We start from the raw sequence: 10588 nt of genomic DNA, 5'->3' as shown, positions 1-10588 counted from the left end.
ACCAGGGTTGAGTCAGTCCAGATCTCTTGCTATGGGTCACTGGGCCTGATAATTGAAAGTATGACAGAAATTAAAGGAAGGCAACACTGCACAACAACATAAAATGTATTTTAGTAATTCCAGGTGAAGGGTGAAGCCTGTAGGGCTGTAAAGCTCGTTACACACCAAAAAAAAGTAGGGATGCACCGAAATGGCTTAAGCTGAAACCGAATATGGTCTGTTTCAGTGGATTTACCATAAAGACTTGAATACGTGTCCACTCCAAATTTAGGTGCAGCTAGCTTAACCGCATTCTCACAAACGAGCGACAAAAACACTCAAAGCGGTTCAGATAATTTGTTGCCTTTTCTAAGAAGTCAGCCACAGATGGAGTGGATGTGCTAGACAATTCAGCAGACCAGTGTCTGTTAAAGGCGATTTTTGCATCTTTCTCAGACACTTTAAAATGCTTCCACACTGCTGACATGTCAATGTAATGTAATGTAACACCGGAAGTGCTACTTTTGCTATTTTCAGCCGTTTAATTTCGGTTGCCAAACATTCGGTGCATCCCTAAAAAAAAGATTGCTGGATGGATATTAAATGGATAAGCAACTGTTACATCTGTCGGGCACAACTGTAATGTTACGCATGGGAGTAGTGGCAGAGAAAAGGCCATGTTGTTACTGAAATCAAAAGGGTTTGTCCTCTCTGAAGTGGCCATCTCTCAGACTTTCAGCTTGTTAGACTCACATCTACATTGATGGTGTCCGAATGGCTCCATGTTCAGTCTAAGCCGGTGGTTTCCAGTCAAAATGTCTGCTCTGAAGAAGGTGTGGGAATCTAATTAATTTGGTGCTGATAAAGAAACAAGGGTGCTCTGATGATGGCAAAGGTATAAATTTTGAGGTTAGCAACATTTAGATATGGATATACTTTTGTTACAAGTTTCCCCTGTATTGTTTTTGTTTTGCTTTTTTTTTATTCCACCGACTGATTAAATGAAAATGGGATGGGAGTGGAATGAATACTCTTGATCATTGGCATGTTAACTGAACAGTGAATGTGAATGTAACATAAGTGTAATTTTACAGCAAATTATTCACATTATCAAAAGTATATTTTATCTGCTTGAGAGGAGGCAAAATCCCTCAACAGATGCTCAACACCTCAAAAGACAAATTCCTTTGTCATTCTTTAGTTATCCTACTTCTGCAGGTACATAATCTGTACACAGTCCTTCCACCTGGGATCTGTCATATTTATGCCTGAGTAAATATACATGTTATAAAATATCCATCAATTATCCTGAAGTGGCTTGGAAGCTAAGCATTCTTTAGCTAAGTGCTCAATGCCTCATCACATGCATTCATTGCCCGTATAGTACAATAATTCAGTTTGACTTGAAATCAAGTTCTGCCAATCCACTTATCCCAGCGACAGAATTTTTGTTGCCTTAATATGAGGCAACAGTGCTGAAGGTGCATACATCAATTAACGTGGTGAGCATGGGTTCCAAGAGACGCTGGTAAGTTCAAAGGTTCAGCCAAACAGCGCTTATCTCCAGCTGGCAGCTGGATGTGGCAGAAATAACTCAATTTAATACCCATGGCTGTTGCGTGATAATGGCCGCACTCCTGTCACGATGGGAGACTTCTCACCTCTTTAACCCTGCAGCTCCGCTTCTCTTCTGCAAGCTGCTGCCATTTAGCTGGAGGAGGTAAAATTCATATTGTCTGTCCTCACCCGCCCGTCATCCTTCCCCTCATCAATCATATCAGACATAACATTTCCAGTGCTTACCTCTTGACTCTTTTCCAGGTATGCCTTAAAACAATAAGGCCGAATTATTTCCTTTTGAATCCCAGAGTTATTACTTTAACTATTGCAATCCTTGCTGCTATGTCACGCACCCATGATTCAAAGTCAAGCTGGTGCCTAAACCACTGGAGCAGCTTTCATTAAGCGTCTACAATGCAACCTTTCAGGAAGAAGGACAGTTTGGTGACTCATAGCCAATCTAAGTCTGTCATACAACATTCGGCCAGTCGAAAGGATTTCAATTCAGCCACTCTCAGACGTGAGGGCTCACCCACAGTTCAGCAGAGAACTTTGAAAAGCTACAGATGACAAGTCTGCCCAACACTTTGTGACCAAGCTTCTCAAAAGTTTTTTTTTTTTGTGGAAGGGCCTTAGAATGGCCAGGATCTGTCCTTCTATCTGACACCTAGCCCAGGGCAAGATATCTCAAGGAAAATGAAATGTGGTATTGAAACGAATGGTTCCAACAGGATGACTTCTGATTATTATGATGCTGACCCTTTCATCCATGTATTCCGTCTATGTCCATCCTATGTTTTAAGACTAGCAAATCTATAGGGTTTAAAGAACATCACAGTCTCTAAAGTCAGTGGAGCTTATGGTCTGATTTAAAAGAAATGTTACCACGAGCTTGAGTCAGATTTACAGTTCAAGTGTTGCATTATTTTTGAAAAAGAAACTGCACAATTATATCAAGTGTTCTGTCATTCGTTGACCTATAATACATGTTCCATGATAGTAAACCGTAGTAGTGACATGATACTTTTCTCCTCTCTCTGATTAACATATTGTTCTTAACTGCTTTTTATTATTGAATATATAGGGATGGCAACATGTCAGTGAGATAATGCAATTTACTTGCAACCATACCTCAAGCTGAGTATGAATCAGTAATCTAATGTAAAAATCACCATGATGCATCTTCTCCTTGTTATCTCGAGGGTGGCACTAAATGTATGTTTTTATGCTAATTTATCATGTATGGACCACAGAGCATTCTCCTCCTCTCCTCCTACACGAACAGCTGACTGTGGTAGAGAGATGTCATCACAATGAATCTCTGCTTATCACTGATGCTGCTAAAGAGAAAAAAAAAAGAATTTAGAAGAAGGCCGAGTTTCGGTGTAATTTAACCCTCTGTTGTTCTGCTAATTGGGTGCTTTGTGTGGACATCTTCCTCTATTCTCCCTCCCTCCAGCACTTTGTATGTCTCGATGATCCCTACACACACACACACACACACACACACACACACTTAACTGATAATGACTGTAGCTAGTGATCCAATTCAGTGACTATTAGGAGGTATAATGTGTTGCTGTCTTGTGCTGTTCCTGTGTTAAACATAACCACGGTGCTCCCTAATATCTAGCAGTAGGAGGACTGATTATCTTAAGTAACTAAGTTTTGTCAAACAGAGTACCTGTGGAGGTATTCACTCTATACCTTTGCCTGATAGTCACAATTAATGAACTTGCCACAGGAACCCATCATGTATAATTGTACTATATCTTTTGACTAAAACTTGCTATGTCTCCAATGCCTTATAATGTCATTAGCTTAATCCAAAACAGTAAGCTTTAAGGTATACAGTAGGAATTGAGACACTGAATCAAATGTCTGTGTTCTTTATGTCTGTCAAGCAATATTCACATTCTCACATAAAAACAAGTTTTTTGGGATTCTGTAAAGTTGAGAACTGAGGTCTTTTGCAAAGACTTATACATTATAATGCTAATGTTTATAGCAGTAGTCAGATCACTAGAGACACAAGGAAAACCTGATTCTGGTTTAGCATATGAACTAGTAAATCAAGATGCTAGCAGCTCTGTGGCACTGTGATGCTAGTATGATGAAGTGAATGCGTACAGAATGTTAACATGCTCTCAGTGACAATGCTAACATGCTGATGTTTAGCACAAACAATGCTTTTTCCTCATAGTTTTGTGTGTTGGCATGCTAACATTTGCTAATTGGCAGTAAAAAAGCTGAGGCGGATGGGAATGCTTTATTAGTCTATTTAGTCATTAACTTGTTGGAAGGGGACGGCACTAGAGGAAAAGTCGGGAGATCACCAAAGTTATTACAGTTCATCCTGAGAGGAAAATGAATGTCTGTACCAAATTTCATGGCAGTCCATCCAGTAGTTGAGATATTTCAGTCTGGACCAAAGTGGTGGACCAACCATTGTTATCCATAGAGCCCTGCCCCCAGCAAATCATACACTTCTGCTTTTGCCATAAAGCAGGATGTTGTCATGTAAAAACAACAATGAATGGATGCAAGCTGATTTGAGAATGTAACTAAGGCTTATTAGACAAATTTTGGAGAGTGGCCAGCAAACACTCACCATCAAGGTCGGCAGTAAACAATTATCTTCGTCCCTAATCCGTGTGATTACAAGAAGGTAATTCGATTTATGGATGGTATGGATCACTGAACAATTATGGACGTCTAACCACGGTATATGTTTCTCATATATCTCAGTCAAAATGCTTTCATTGAGTCAATGTGAGTCACAGACATCCACAAACAATAAGTAATATTGTATATCATCAGTGAGTACATTAAATTGCCCTTGTGCTTTTTTTAGTGTGTACATGATCATCACCCTGACCCCAGTCTTCCACCTCGTTAGACTCTGCCTATCCCACATATAGCCCCTGAGAGAGGGGGCCCACCCAGCAGTCATTCCCACAGACCTTACGACCTAAGCCGGCCATGTGAAAGTTACCCCGCCTAAAAGCCTCCATTAGACCACTCTGAAGCGTGGCTGCAGCCAGGAAGGCAAAGCTATGACTAATGCAATTTCATGCACGACATTGGTCTCTGCCGCTGATTTTATATTGGGTGCCACATGTGAAAAAGGCAGGAAAAAATCAGACAGGAGCAGCAACAGAGCAGAGACAGACTGAGCGAAGGAAAGGATGAGCAGATAAAGACCATGCCAGATCAAATTATTGAACTCCATTTGCAGTATTATCATTGTAGATTAACATTTTTATGAGTGTGTGAAATTACCCATCAACGTCTATTGCCCTGCAATACAATGAGGCACAGAAGGCCCATTCCATGAAAAGAGAAGCAGAGAATACATAGGCAGCTTTTCCACATTATCCCGTTTTTTCATTAGGTCTCCATGAGTCAGTTGCAGGTTAAGGCAGTAAAAAACCTTTGTAGCCCTTTAAAAGATACTGGTCACAATAGTGAAACATCAGATTTACACCAAGGTCCCCTCTAGAAATTTATAACTAGATCCCAAAGTTACACTACACAGGTTGATTGTAAGTTTTATACCAATAAATCCAGTGTAACTCAGTGCACCTCTGTTGTGTCCTTTTGCGGGGTGTAAAAGTACAAAAATCCAACAAACTTAAAACTGCCTAGACCAGCACTCCTTCTCATGACTGAAGTGTTTTCATACAACTCCACATTCACTGATCTGTTTTACTTCCATAGCTTAGAGCACTGGCTGGACAACATATACAAATGGATTCCCCGTGGCTCTACTGGAGTGTTGCTGTGTAAAATTGCCAAAGTTATCACGATCACTGTTCCAGAGCACAGCTTTAAAAGGGGTGAGAGGATTGCAAACCTAAATGGAGTTTGCTTAGGGTTTTTGGCATCAAGCACATGTGGGGTGATAGACTGCATCGGCAGCCTGACCGTTACAGGCCGCTACAATGCTCCTTGATAATTGTGTTGCTACATTAAGAACAAGGATAAAAGTTGATCCTTCTGCCACTCAAGAGACCCTACACACAGAGAGAAATATATCTGCCAACCATCTGAGGCTTGGAAACAACAAGAACAAAAATATGCTTACGTGAAATGCCAACCATTTTGCCTGAGAGGCACGCCAAGCGTGGAAATAGTAGGATCACTTTGCTTCACAGAGCATGGCTGATTTTAATTTTAATACATTTGTAAGACATGCTGTTTCCAGTTTGGCCTTCTCAAATATGGTCAATATTGAAAATCAAAGTTTTTATTAACACGTTAAAATGGCCAAACGTGGTAAGTTTGGCAATTTTATACAGCAACACTCCAGGTGGAGGACTCACTGTTGTTGGACTGTGAGCGCTGGGGCTTTTTCCTCATTTGAACTGCAGTTAGTCTTTCAAACATGTTTTATTGCATTGTAATTTACAGACAGGCTGGTTCCAATAGTGTAAATTTTTTTATCCTCTATCACAAGGTTGGACAGAGTTATTATGGTTGGTGATTATAATATTCACATCGATTACTTTTCTTGCAGTTTTGCGGCTGATTTTCTGTTGAATTTTATTCACCATGTGCCTGGTCCCACACACATTAAGCTTAGTTCACACTACATGATTGTAAGCCCGATTTGCAATTAGCCCAGCTCGCCGACTGCCAACTTTTTCACTAAAAAACATCCAACTCTCTCTGTAGCACAGACAATCCCTGCTGCCCACATGCTTATCCATTCTTTCATCCATATACTTTGTCTTTCTAATGTTTATCTTAACAACTCCTGGTTTACACGTGGTTTCGCATCATTTCCCGTTTCTCTTTTCTCATGTGTTTTCTTGACAAAACTGACCAGTTGTCGGGTGTGAGTTGTCAGCTCGTGTAGTGTAGTGTGAACACCACAACGACTTCAAGACTACCATTACAAGACAGAAAGTCCTGTGGTCTGAACAGCGATCTGCCGACATTTAAAATCGTGTGGTCTGCACTATGCATTAGGAGTCATACCTTGGACCTTGTTTTCGGGCTTGGTTTAAATATTGACTCTATTTGCTCAGAGGAGCTACATGTTACAGACCATGAATGTGTTTTGTTCAACCATTCTTTTAATTTAGAATCTCTGTCTGCGTCATAAATCGCCTCTCAGCTGAGAAGTTTTCTGCAGCCTTTGACGCAAGCACAGTGCTGTCTTCCCACATTGACATTGACAGTCTCGTCCACTCCTTTAACACACATTGCTACCCATGTGGTTAAATGACACCATTTGTTCTTTCTGGCGTAAATGTCGGCAGGAAGAGCGACTGTGGAAATCCACCAAGCTCTATGTTTATTGTCTTGATTACAGAGACCTTTTCACAGAGTTAAACAACATTGATCAAGGATGCGAGGGCCTCTTACTTTGCCAAACTAATTTCCTCCAGTAAACACAATCCTAAAGTCCTATTTGACGTAATCAACAACATTGTCACTCCTGCTCCTCCTGATGTGCCAGTCTTTTCAAATAATGATTTCAATAACTTCCTCTCTTTCGTTGTGGATAAGATTAAAGATGCCAGGGCTAGCATTATCCCCTGCCATCAATTTTAGACTATTTCCCTCCTATTTCCCTGCAAGATCTAATTTATCTGGTAGACAGTATGAAAACTTCCTCAAGCCCTGTAGACATTTTACCAACTACCATGTATAAAGATTTACTTGGGTCAGTTGGTCCATGCATGGTCTCAATCATAAAAAGCTGGTTTTGTCCCAACATATTTTAAACAGGCAGTTGCACAGCCTCTTCTGACAAAACTATAACCTTGATCCATCCATCCCCAAAAACTATAGGTGTCTTTCTAAGCTGCCTTTTTTCTAAAAAATACTAGAGAAAGTTGTTACCAAACAGTTTAGTGCCGCCGTGACTCCACACAACATTTTAGATCAATTCCAATCTGGTTTCCATCAGAAGCATTCCACTGAAACGGTCCTTCTTAGGAACACCAATGACATAATGGTGTCCTTTGATTCAGGTAAATGCTCTGTGTTGCTGCTGCTGGATCTCAGTGCAGTTTTTGGAACTGTAGATCACAGCATGCTGATTCAAAGGCTTAGGCAGTGGGATGTCTCTGGGAGTGTCCTGGACTGGTTCTCATCCTTGGAGAGGAAATATTCTGTGTCTCTGGGTCATTTTATGTCTGAAACTACTGCTCTTTCCTGTGGTATGCCTCAAGGTTCTGCCTTATTTTCTTTTCTTTGTATGCTCCTCTTAGGTCATCATTAGCAAAGGTATCTCTTATCACTGTGATGATGATATCCAGCTGGATGTCTCTTTTTAAGGCGGAGTAAGCGATTCTGGAGTAATCCCAACAACATACCATGATATTGACCAAATAACGACACAGTAAACTGTAACATTAGCTAATTTGTGGGTTTAGCATAATGTCGTTAGAGTTGCTGCTGGAAAGCTAACATGCAGAGAGAAAAAGATGAGCCAGCACCCCAGCTCCAGGCAGCAATACTCACAACTCTACTATAGCTAACATCACAACAACAGCTTGTTTTGGAAAACTAGAAAGTAAGCTGAATGTCCATGGGCGAGTCATTTAATGTTACATTCCCATTTACAGAGCCAGGGCTGTGTACACACACCGCATTTCTTTTCAGCGCACATACAGAATGGACACTTAGCCGACACTTAAGAGATATTCGCTGAATTTGACAAAAAGCGTGTATTAAATTAGAATTGCTTACTCCACCTTTAAGCCTTATGAAACTGACTAAGTGACTAGTGATCCTTATATCACTAGTTCACTTAGGTTGTCTAACTAGTCCTTACTCCCGCTCCACTAAAAAGAAATGGTGATCATGCCTTTGCAGTGGTGGCTTCCACACTGTGGAATGCTCTTCCTTTAGAGATACATTCTGCGATCTCTGTTGATGCCTTTAAAAAGTTATTGTTGTATTAGTTAATTTTTTTAATGATGTTGTTGCTTATGTAATTGTTGTTTCTTTACTGTTTTCATGGTCTTCTTTCTAATATTTTTCTCTTGTAAAGCAGTTTGTGACCTTGATCTGATACTTACTTACATACCTGTTGATTTTCTTAAATGATTGGTTTGATTTTCAAGTAAGGCTGAAACAATTCATCGATTAATAAAATGCATAAAATGTACACATATGCATTTGTTGTTCTCCTTTTTGGGCCGTGAGTTGTAACCTCACAGTCATGAGTTAACTGGGTGTTGGGGAGCTGCACCTTTTAACTCACCTTCAGCTCTCTCTGTAGCTCAGACAATCCCTGCTACCTGCGTGTGCTAATCCATCCTTTCACCCATATCCTTTGTCTTTATAACTGTGCAGGGTCGCTCATTTGGCGTTTCACATTTCACGTGTGTTTTCTTGACAAAATGTGGATTGGAGACCTGCGTCGGGTGACAGAGCTGCTGTCAGCTTCTGTAGTGTGTGTGTGTCCCTGTCACCGATCAGTCACGTAGTGTGAACACCACAATGACTTCAAGACAAGTTGTGTAGTGTGAACGGCACAGCCATCGGCCGACACTGTATAACTTGTATAGCACTTGGATGATGTTTGTATTTGTAAAGCAGCTGTCTGGTTGTTGGTCTGATGTTTACTGACACACTATGAATTTCCGAAAGGACCAATAAATAAATCACCTATAAACGTGCACAGCTGACGGAGAGAAAGGATTTTACAGTTGGCATGTTAGTATTATATTACTACTTGAAAAAGTACAAATCTATCCTTGAACTTGATTTATCAACTAATTCATAAAGTTGGAGAATCGGAGGAAAGGAAGAAAATGTCCAGCAGAACGGAGCCATTAAGCTTCAGTGGTTTCAGGATCAATTTTGCAGAAAAAAGGGTAAACAACAGAGCCTTGGGAACAAGCAACACAATCTCAGGTTGTAAGATGCCTTCATGCTTGCATGTTTCTAGCCATGCTCCATGACTGCTGTCACATGAGATTTATGATCCTTTTTGCCTCAACACATCACTATTAATCACTGTCAGCACAATTACTGGCCATCGCATTGCATTGAATGCAGCTTTCGCCCTTCAGGTCAAATCTATGTTTTATAGAATTCAATGCAAAGCAACATCAACAACTCAAGACTACGTGTTTCAAAAACAGCAGCACCACTCAAAAAAGGTACATGTTTAATTTGAGTAGTGAGCCAGCAATGTATTCTGAATGAGTAGATACTATCCTGTTGTTGCCCCTGTTGTCAGGAAGAGGCAAGGCTCCTTTGTTAAATGCCTCAGTGTTGACAAGTATTATGACAGTAAGCAGAATTGAAAAGCCTAGTAGAGAGATTTCATTCAGCACACACTGATGACTCAGCCTCAGTGAAGTGAATTCTGATGCTACACACCCAAAACTGTTCAAAGCTGCAGCAAATATAACTACAACACTGCCTCAGCGTATTTATTATCTTCGAAGGACCTTGGCATGGTTCTAGACAACAGCTATCGTCAGCTTTGCAAAGGGTTTGAGATAAGAAAAGTCCCAGAAGCCAATAAATGACAGGGTACCTAGACATGGAATGAAGACTTGAAGGCATTGTGGGATATTTATATTGTCTTGCTGCTGGGCATAAAAAAATAAGAATAAAAAACCCTGCAAACAATAATTTGCCGATGATGTTGACTTATGGAGTGGGAGCTTTAACTCCACCTTCTCCTGTCTTTGACCTGCCGATCAATATTTGATTAAAAGAAGGCTAGTCGGATTGGTGGGCACAAACACACACACACACACACACACAACACACACACACACATACATACACAGTGTGTGGCAACGTAGGGCAAACAATGGAGGAACCAGGAAGCGATGGATGAGCTGGCAGGGCAGGACTACACTTAAGGTCAGGACAGGAGAAGAATTCTTTCATTATCTGCTGTTTTTGTATTTCTCTCTTTCTATGTGAACCTTTTACAGAATCCCTCTGTGCTCTCTGTTTTCTCCAGGACCAAGCACCTCCGTACCAAGGGGTACTGAACCAACTAATGTATGGGTATAATCAACATGATATATACACCTAACCAGCTATGCTAATAAGGTCATTCATT

Source organism: Micropterus salmoides, unplaced genomic scaffold, assembly GCF_014851395.1.
Source record: "Micropterus salmoides isolate LMB-PRFRI ecotype aquatic unplaced genomic scaffold, ASM1485139v1 Ms_hic_scaffold_5, whole genome shotgun sequence".
Lineage (NCBI taxonomy): Eukaryota > Metazoa > Chordata > Actinopteri > Centrarchiformes > Centrarchidae > Micropterus > Micropterus salmoides.
The sequence above is the reverse complement of the archived record's forward strand: the minus strand, read 5'-3'. Positions refer to the sequence as shown.